The 10,193-nt window shown below is 50.6% G+C and overlaps 1 long non-coding RNA gene across 1 annotated transcript; it reads right to left on the reverse strand.

Annotated features, from left to right (window-relative positions):
- Window positions 1-6,468: 6,468 nt before the first annotated feature.
- Window positions 6,469-9,767, reverse strand: LOC125702626 (uncharacterized). The gene is made up of 3 exons (XR_007380650.1): window positions 9,474-9,767; window positions 9,188-9,371; window positions 6,469-7,097 (listed from the first exon to the last, which is right to left on the reverse strand). It is a non-coding gene; the product is annotated as an uncharacterized LOC125702626 (long non-coding RNA).
- Window positions 9,768-10,193: the final 426 nt, after the last annotated feature.

Genomic DNA, 10,193 nt, shown 5'->3' on the forward strand with positions numbered 1-10,193 from the left:
TCCTCTCCTCTCCTCTCCTCTCCTCTCCTCTCCTCTCCTCTCCTCTCCTCTCCTCTCCTCTCCTCTCCTCTCCTCTCCTCTCCTCTCCTCTCCTCTCCTCTCCTCTCCTCTCCTCTCCTTCTTTGGCTTTTTCCTCCTTTTTTCTTTTTTCCCCCATATTTTCCTCTTTTTTTCACTTTTCCCCCTTTTTTTCACCTTTTTTCCCCTTTTGCCCTTTTCCCCCCTTTTTCCTTTTTTTCTTCTTTTCCCTTTTATTCCCCTTCTCTCTTTTTTCTTTCCCTTTTATCCCCCCTTCCCTTTTTTTCCCTCTTTCTCCCTCTCTTTCCCCTTTTCCCCTTTCCCCCATTTGTTCCTCCTTTTTCTCCTTTTTCCTCTTTATTTCCCTTTTTCTCTTTTCCCCCTTTTCAACCTTTTCCCCATTATTCTCCATATTTCCATTTCCCCCCCTTTCCCCCCTTTTTCCTTTTTTTCCTGTTCTCCTTTCTATTTTTCCCTTCTTTCCCCTTTTTTCCTTATTTTCCTCTTTATCCCCTCTCCCCCCCCTTTTTTCCCCTTTGCCCATTTTTCCTCTTTATTTCCCTTTTTTTCATTTTTCACTCTTTCAACCTTTTCCCTTCTTCCCCCTTTCCCCCTTTTCTCCTTTTTTTCCCCACTTTTCCCCTTTTATCCCCTTTATTTCCCCTCTTTTTTCCCCTTTCACCCTTTTTTCCCCCTTTTTCCCTCCCCCCCCCCTTTTTTCCCCCTTTTCTTCTCCCCATTTTCCCCTTATTTTCCCCAACCCCACTGACCACACATCTGCACAGAACCCACGGGGAGGGCAGCACAGCACGCAGCACAGCATTACATGAACCATTCCCAACTGATTTATTCTAAATGAGTTGTTATCATCAGAATTTTCCTTACGAGCGGCTTTTCTTGCAAACGTCAGTATTTCAGAAAAAAGCCCCACCAGCCAACCATCATCCGACCGCTCCAATATTTCAAACTGATTACTTATAAACACCACTGCTAAAATTAGGCCTTTGGTGTGCAGCATTGTCAGAGCGGCTGTATTATGATGTGCGGAGAGCACGGAAAGATAAACGAGTTATTTAACCAAGCAAACGGCGCTGCTGCAGGAATGTGCAGAGAGAAACGTGCGGGGAAGGGGAGCAGCTCGCCGTGCCCGGTGCTGCCGCGCTCCTTTCGGCACACGGAGCCCCACAGCCTGCAGGCGGGGCTGCAGCCGCTTCCCTGCCCCTGCCCTGACTTCTGCCTGCACGGAGCAAACCCACAGGGAGCCGCTCCATGGCCGAGGTCCCCGCTGGACTGCAGGCTTTGGCTGCCTTGGGGCCCTTTGCAGATAAGTGCTCGTCTTTTGCAGCGCCGCATCGGCTGCATTGGTCACCGCAAGCAGCACTGACCATTGCCAACAGCACTGCTCATTGCTAACGTTACTGGATGGTGCAAATGGCACTGATCATTGCAAGTGGCGTTGGCTATTGCAAGCAGTGTCGGTCATCACGAGTGTGGTTGGTCACTGCAAGCAACACTGGTCATTGCAAACGGCGTTGGTCATTGCAAACAGCATTGGGTCATTGCAAATGGCATTGACTGTTGCCAATGGCATCGGTCACTGCAAACACAGTTGGCTGTTACCATTGCTGCCCTTGGCACCGCAGAAGGAGCGAGGCAGAGCTGCACCCAGCAGAGCGCAGCCCCGCAGCAATAAACCTGGCAGAGGAGAAGTCCTGATTTATCAGCATTGCAGCACAACGTAAGTTCCACCCAAACCTGACAGCAGCACCTGCCCCGAGCAGAAGCACAGCGGGCTGAGCGGCCCTGGGAACACCTGCCTGCTTTTGGGGATGCAGAGGTTTCCCTCCCGCCCTGCCCAGCTGTGAAACCACTGGGAAATGCTGGATGTGGCCCCATCCCTGAGCTGCTGCCCGGGGCACTGGGGGTGTGCAGTGCTGGGGCTGGGGGTGCCCCACTGCCTCTCTGCAGCCCCGAGTGTGAATGAAGGGTGAGATTTATGTCGGAGAGGAGCAGCGAGCAGCGGCCATAAATCACAGCCATGAGCGCTCCCTGCACCGGTGGCTGAGGAACACTTCACAGCTTCTCTTATTTATATGCATCTTTTGCACCGAGCTATTTTATAATAGACTGTGGAGCAGCACTCCAGCACCGACGGCGGCTGATATATATCGTGCAGGACAGAAAATACAAATAAAGGGTGAAGGGTGGGAGCTGCATCATTCAGCTGCTCACAGCGCTGCCTCCCCTCGCCTGCCAGGCCCTCGGCTGCACTGCCTCTGTGCTGACCCTGCTGGGTGGTTCTGGAGCCCACAGTGATGCCACCACGGTGATGCCTGGGCTTTGTGGGTGCCCATGGATGGGCAGTGCTGGGCTGCACCAGGATTGGGGCAGAGATGGGCAGTAGGAGGGTCAGGTAATGAAGTTGCCGGCCGCTGTCAGGCAATTAATGAGTGGCTGCTGCCCCCCATCTCGCTTTGGGCTGCAGTGGGGCTGTGGGCTGAGCTGTCCCCATAATGGCAGAAGTTGCCAATAGGGAAGGAGCGCTAAGACACGGAGTAGGAGGGGAGAGAAACCCAGAGGGGCTGTAATCTCACGCATTGGCCCCGGCTGAAGTTACAGGACATAAATTACGGTGCTTAAGAGCTTCTATAATTTCCCTTCTATTTGATTCGCCATAAAGCACCGTGGTGCCCTCTGCATCCCACCACCTGATTATGCGTTCGTACCAAGACACAGCTCACGCTTAAAATAACATTACTGGAAGGGAGATGGACAAGAGAATTCATTTGAATGGAAATCGATTTGATTAGAAAGGTAAATTACCCCGACGATACGAGCAGCGTGTTGTGGTGCTGGAGAGTAACAGCAACACGGATCTGCGGCAGCACGGAGCTGGAGGTGTAATCTGTGACACTGGGTTTGCACGACGTGCGGGCAGCTCCAGCTGTGGGCTGTGTCACATCCTTCTGTCCCCAAAGGGTGCACAGGTGGGGACGTGGCAGGATGGGACTGAGCCCAGCCAGGGGGCAAAGGTTCCCCATCCTCATGGCAGCTGCTGAGCACCAGCATGGCCGAGCTGCACGTCGCCGCGCTGGGTTATTTTACAAATAATCAATTGGTATTTAATTCCCGTGCGATAACTGTCTTATTAAATCTAAATTTAATGTGTATTTGGGAAACCCTAATTTAAAGTGTTACTGCATGCGCCATCTGGCGTGCTCTCTAAATACAAATGCAATAACATAATTCAGAATTACATCATAAAAGTAAGTTATAAGAGATTAAAATGCACAGCTCTGTTCTTCAGTCAAGGCGGCTTTTATGCTTTTTCCCCTGGTTTAGACACAGATCACAGCCCAACCTCCCTGCCCCATGCATGGTGCTGTGCAGGGATTTCGGGCAGCTTTGGGGTTGCAGTGCTTTGGGGGCACGGGGCCACACATCCCAGCAACCCAGTGCTGCCCAAACTCAGTCTGATAGAGACCACACTTGGGTGCCTCAATGGGCCTTCATCCCAGCAGCATATCTAATACCTTTGCAGAAAAACCACCCTATTTTCTCTCTATGTTGAATGAAACATGAGATTCCTTAATAGAGAGGGAAATTAAAATCCAGTTTTATTGCAGTTCCTGTAACTGGTATCTAAGCTATTAATAATCAATCCATTCTTGCTTAAAAGCCAACATTTATCACGCCAGCTAAGATGAGCTGACGGGCACTGGGGGGAAAGTACAATTGACTGCAATTACACTTTGAAAAATGTTATCTGTGCCACTGACCACTGGGGATAAATGATGAGATTTCATTTGTTTCTTCGAGCTCGAGCTCCTTCCCAACTTCTTCCTTTTGTTGCTGTTTCTTCCCTCTGGCCTCAGCTTGGGCAGGCAGGGAGAAGCTGAGAGCCTGCAGTGTGTGGGGTTGGGGCAGAGGGGAAGGGGTCGGGCAGCCCAGAGGGACCCTGCATACAGCAAGGGACACGTGGGGACACACTGCTCCCTGCACGTCCCTATGGGATGTTGCACATGGGACAGCACTCCTTGCACACCCCTGTGCAACACTGCACACAGGAACGTCACTCCGTGCTTCTCCCATGGGGTTTATTGGTTTTCTCTTTGTGTTCTACAACGGGGAGGAAGGGGCTGGTGCAGGAATTGCTCTGCCTGATTTGCTGGGACTTGGGACTCCATCCGGCCATCACCTCCTGCAGCAGTGTTCTGCACTCCTGACAGTTCTCCAGACTCCAAACTTTTCAAATGAGTTTTTGCAATTTAAAATTAATAATTGTTCTGTCTAGAACGGGGATAATTAAATGCCTGTTCATCCTCATTATTGTCAGCCTTGTGATTTGTTGTTTTCTCTGTAATAAAATTAACCGGTTTAACTAATGGGTGCCAAAACTCGATAATTAAAGCTGAGCAAATAATTTGCAGCAAACAATTCACCCGCTGGGCCTGGCAGGGCTCAGGGCTTCTACCAGGGCCTTTCCTGAAGCTTTCTAAGAAATAAGGGCTCCCATAGCAGGACAAGTTGTGCACAACCACCTGGTAATGAGGGATGGAACTGAAATTGGAACAGTTTCTGCCCTGTAAGAGCAATGGTGCACTGGCAGGGGCTGCCCATCCCCAGGCGTGTTCCAGTGCTGCACTGTGGGATGTGTTGGTGGCGTGGCTGCAGGTGGGCCTGGGGATTTCATTTCAGAGGGCTTTTCCAGCTTGAAAGGTTCCATGATTGCATGATTCTACGACTCCATCCTGGCTGCCCATCAGTAGAACCCAATGATGGCACGTGGCGAGCCCAACACCTGCAATGGGGAGGGGGAAAATGCCACCTCCAACCAAGAACTGGACCTTAAAACGACTGCTATTGGCAAGGCTCCACTCTGCCAGCAGCTGAAGGGCCGTTCAGAGGTCCTGCAATTAAAGACAGAGCTTTTGATGCCCGTTACAACACAAGAGGCCACGGATGAGGCAGCGCCACGAGTTGCAGCGCAGTTTGCTGCTGCCCCAAAGGGTTTCGGGGTCCGGCGCTGTGTGAAGAGCAGCACAGCTCTGCCCCCAGCTGTGCACGCAGCCAGCGGGGCTCAGATGGAGCCGATAGGAAATGCCTCCTCCCTAGAACTTTAAATTAAAAAAGCAATGTGCTGTTTATTGGTTCTTGCCAGTGCCTCCGGAGCGGCGGGCTCATAAAGATCATATTACAGTACAAGCCATTATGCAAAGAGTTTACTATATATACATTTCTAAATGCTTCGGCAAACAGCAGCCTGCTTACGAGCAGAGCAGGATAACTGGTTCGTTTGGGGTAACAAATGATCCTTGATTTGATTTTAAATGCAATGACAGCAAAATTTATTTCTTATTTAATCACTTGCCGGAGCAGTTGAGGATGGGATGGCATTAAACCACACAATGCAGCATATGAGTACTGAATCCACTGAAATAGGCATAAGAATATATTATGTTTATAGGATAGAAAAAGATTGTACAGCAATGCGTATAACGAGAATGGGTATTTTTGTCATTTATACAGTAGCTTATATCATTATTTCTTCCCACTTCCAATTTTTCAGTAATAAAAATACAGGGGATGTGATTCTCTTTGCATTACAGATAAACCATCTTGATTCTTTATTAAATATTTTTATTAATCTGAAGTACTACAAAGCATTTGAGCAGATAAATCAGGCTCCGAATAGTCATTTCCTCTCCGCTATGGCTCTATAAAGTGGATTCATTTATGAGCGTGCAATACCAGAAAAGAAGGTTTCCATATTCATTAATGCATTCCCTTATGTTCCTATTTTCACACCCGTGCCGTGCAGGAGCGCTGGGCCAGCAGATCCCCCAGCAAAGCACAGCTCAGCCATCTCACTGCGCTGGCGGGGTGACCGTGCTGATGCTGAGTCCAGTTCCTGAGCCCAATCTTAGCACTGGAGCCAGCAGGCAGCCCTGGGGCTGGGGAGGGAATGGGGATGGGGATGGGGATGGGGATGGGGATGGGGATGGGGATGAGGAATGAAGATGGGGATGGGGATGGGGATGAGGAATGGGGATGGAGATGGGGATGGGGATGAGGAATGGGGATGGGGATGAGGAATGGGGATGGGGATGGGGATGAGGAATGGGGATGGGGATGGGGATGAGGAATGGGGATGGGGATGGGGATGGGGATGAGGAATGGGGATGGGGATGGGGATGGGGATGGGGATAGGAATGAGGAATGGGGATGGGAATGAGGAATGGGGATGGGGATGGGGCTCTCCCCATCACTGTCTGCATGCAGAGGGATGTGGTGATGGAGAGCTGCGCTGCGTTGGCAGAGCTCAGCAGCAACCGTCGCAGGAGGTGGGGGAGGCACAGAGGGATTAAAGCTATTTAAAACACAGCCAGGTGTGCAAACAAGTTTATTCTATTGTAGCAGCCAGTGCATGAATCACGGGCGCTGCAGAAAGGTTACGGCGTTATTTAGGGCTGCCGGGGAGATGTGACATTTGGTGAATGCCTTTGCTGAGGATGTTCCCTCCGTGGATTCTGTGAATATCCATTGGGACTTCAGAAAGCCACTGCCCTGCAGCCCCATCCTGCTCCCAGCGCTTGGCACCCAGCGGGGCTTTGGCATTTCAGTGCAGCAGCTGCCTGACAGCTGTTGGCTGTTGGCAATAGGAACACTGGAGCGGGGCGAAGCGCTGCTCCCCTCACAGCCCGGCGTCCCACGGCCCCTTCCTGCCCTCACACTGCAGCTGATGAGCGGCACAGCAGAGCACAGCTGCTAGTTTTCCCCTTTTCCCCACTGACGATGCTGGAAGTGGTGCAGGAGAGGTGGCACTGAGATTGCTTTCTCCCAGCTGTTCATCATCAGCATCAGAGCTGCCCCGAGCGGATCAGACCCAGCAGAGCTGCAGGGAGCAGAGGAAAGCCCACTGGCAGGGCGGTGGGACTGCATCCAGGATGAACCCTAACTCCAAAGCAACAGCATCTCCTGGGGCCCGAGGCTGAGGAGTTTGGGAGGTCTCATGGAAGCGGCGCGTTGCAGGAAGGAAACGGTTATCGATGCAGAACGCCGTCCTCTCACTTCCCAGGCTGTTAGAGAGAGAAAGGACAGAGTGGAAGAGTTTTACACCTTTGCAAAACAGTGCTCAGGAAGGAAATGAGCAGCCAGGGCTTGTAATTGAGATGGATGAAAAGGCGTCCGGCTTCCCCCAAAGCGATTCAGGCAACGTACTTGAGGAGAATATGAAGTGCGCCGCTCTCTTAAGATCGCCACGCTGCAGCTAAATTATTAATGATGAGGAATGATTTCATATTTAATCTAAAGACTATTAATTACACTGCAGAAGAGCAACGCACCATCCTGAGAGCCCCTTCTCACCAGCTGAATAATTCAGCGCTGCCCCATATTTTACCTCCATGTCGAGGCGGGCAGCGACGCGTTCCCATGCAGTGCAGAGGTGTTCAGGGCTGGAGGGGGCAGCCTATGGGGATAAGGATGACAAGGACAGATGTCAGCCCCCCATGAAGGCAGTAGGGCTGTGGGGCTGGGGGGGGGAGGCTGCCATGGGGCTGAATGGGCCGGGGTGCAGCTGCTCCCACGCCCAGCACAGCCCCGCTCTGTGCAGATGCAGAAGACAGATGTTTATTTGTCCAGGATTATTTGCTGATCACTGTTACGGTGATCCAAGATGATCATTAAAAAGGGCAATGGGCTGTTTAATAATAATGCTCAGAGCACGCAGCGTGCCTCGCATTATGAGGATGTTTAAGCACAAGCCCAATTAAGTCCCTTGCATCCCTGCAGAATTACCCCAGTTGTGCAAACTATTAGCCAAACTCCAGGCTCCTTGCACTTGAAGGCAATCCTGGAGGCTGGCACTCTGCTAGAGACCCATTTCTACCCTGAAGCTAAATTAAAATCCTATTGCGCTGGCGCTGCTAATATTTCCTGCTCTTGTTTCCAACAATTAAATTGTGACATCCTGCCAAAGCCTGCGAGGAGCCCAGGAAAGGATCTCCACGAGCTGCAAAGAAGCCACAGCCTGCCTCTCTGCCCCCAGGTAACCGGTGGGGGGAAACAGAGGGAAGTAAAAGGTTGTTTAAGGAAGAGATGAGTATTTGGTCATGGTTTAAAAGTTGGTGCTTAGAAATTCCATGAATTTTAAAATAAAGACATTGTGAGATTTGAACTTTCTTCTGAACGCTCGCAAGCAGCGCTGCCTAATACCTTCCCTGGCCATTAAGGAGCTGAGCTGGAGAGCAGCAAGCACTAAGCACCACGCTGATAGAGCAGTTACACACAGTAATAGAATTGTGTTTGGAGAGGCTGCAAAGGCAGGTATGGAGACCATACATAAACAAGGCCATTACCAGCCAGAGTAAGCGGTGATAGAATTTCATGAATATCCCCACAAAAAGCTTTGTATATTTATAACAACCCACAGAGTCGTTTGGAGCTCAGTCAGGGGCCTTTCGGAGTGATTTGGGAGGTAAATTGTGCAGCAGGGCTGTGCTGCCCTGCCCCAGGTATGGGAGATGTGGGCTGCTGCCATGGGGCAGTGCTGGGACAGGGCACGGGGGATGGAAGCTGCTATGGGGCAGCCTTGGGGGCGCCCAAAAGGAACGATTGCTCCTCTGTCTGCCCACTGAAGTGGCTGAGGGGTGACAGACCGGCATTTCCACGTCTCAGGAAAAGAATATCCAGGATTCATCGGCCTCAAAGCGCCAGGATGGGGCTTGGAATCCACACACCAGCCCTCCTCGGTGTATTTATTGCTTCGATTTAAACAAATAGCTGCTTCAAACTCAGAAAAACTTCTTGCTGCAAGTTTTGCAAAACCCGAGCACGCGTGATAGCAGGCATGTAGCTCAAAGACGAGCCTAATAAAATGCTAATTGCAATTCATAAATTATATTGGGATGCCTGGGACTGTCGAAGATCCTGGATGAAGTGTAGTGTTCAATTTATCCTGCGCACGTTGCCGACAGTGCTGCCAGCCTCCTTCTTGTCCCCCTGTGTTGTTTTGTCATCTCTGTACTATCACCAATTCATCACAAAGGCAACTGAACTCTCCGATGTCCACCCACTGGGTGACTTTGTCTGCGCTACTCTATGACTTCTAAATTAAATTGTCAAAACACATTACTGAGAAAAATATTGCGAAGGGAAAGTTCTTTACCCTTTTATCCCATCTTAGGAGAGAATCAGTTTGACTTGAAGAAAACGTCGGCTTCATTATCCCTCCTGCTATCATATTTCTTCACTCAGCGGCGGCAGAAGAGAGTCAATAGGGAAGACTTGGATGACATGATGTAGCATCCCACAGGAGTTGTCTCAATAAATTCTGAGAGTGCCCAGAAATGCTGCTGGGGGGTACAGAGGGGAGGGCAGGGAAGAAGAAGAAGGGATAATTTTCACTCTCTTTATTCCTCCCACTCTCAGACAATTTAGAAGAGATTACGGACCTGGTGGAGATTTCCCTGCTCCTCCTGCACCTGTCAGTCGGGGTGCAGCTCCTTGGGGTCCCTCCATCAGCAGACATCTGCCCAAGAGGGGCTGAGCCCAGGGCACGTGGAGGAGTCCTCAAGCATGGGATCCCCCCAGAGGGCTGCCAGCATGGGGGAGCAGCTCCAAAACCGCTCCAATTCGCACCATAGGAGAAGCCAGGCAGCACGGCCGGCTCCATATGGCTCCTGCAGGGCTGGCGTCCTGCTCAGTACTGTGGGAGAGTCTGATGCTCGATGTGATCCCATAAAATCGTTCATCTGCAGACATAAAACAAAGGAAGCCATTCCTCCAAGGTAGAGACATGTTAGTTGCCACCTTTTCCCATTCACACGCTGGTCTTTTTGGGGCATAAAGTACCAGTCATAGGAAGCAAGTAACGCATTGTGCGCTCATTCTTTTGGCTTTAGACAACATGAACATCATAAATATATACTGTTTATTTATTCTACTGCGGTGCGGGCGCAGGAGGCAATGCCCACGTTTAAATGGGACATTTTTAAACGCTCACATTTCCTCGGCCGTTATGCATTAGCCATCAGTACTCAAATTGCCTCGTATTTGCAATTTTATGGCTACATTTCATCAAGCACACGGGAGCTGCATTCAAAGCATGAGAATAAAGCACTCCACTCGCGTTAGGCTCTGATGCAGGCGGTGGCTGCCCAGCAGAAATCTCT

This window comes from Lagopus muta, chromosome 19 (assembly GCF_023343835.1).
Source record: "Lagopus muta isolate bLagMut1 chromosome 19, bLagMut1 primary, whole genome shotgun sequence".
In the NCBI taxonomy this organism is placed as follows: Eukaryota; Metazoa; Chordata; class Aves; order Galliformes; family Phasianidae; genus Lagopus; species Lagopus muta.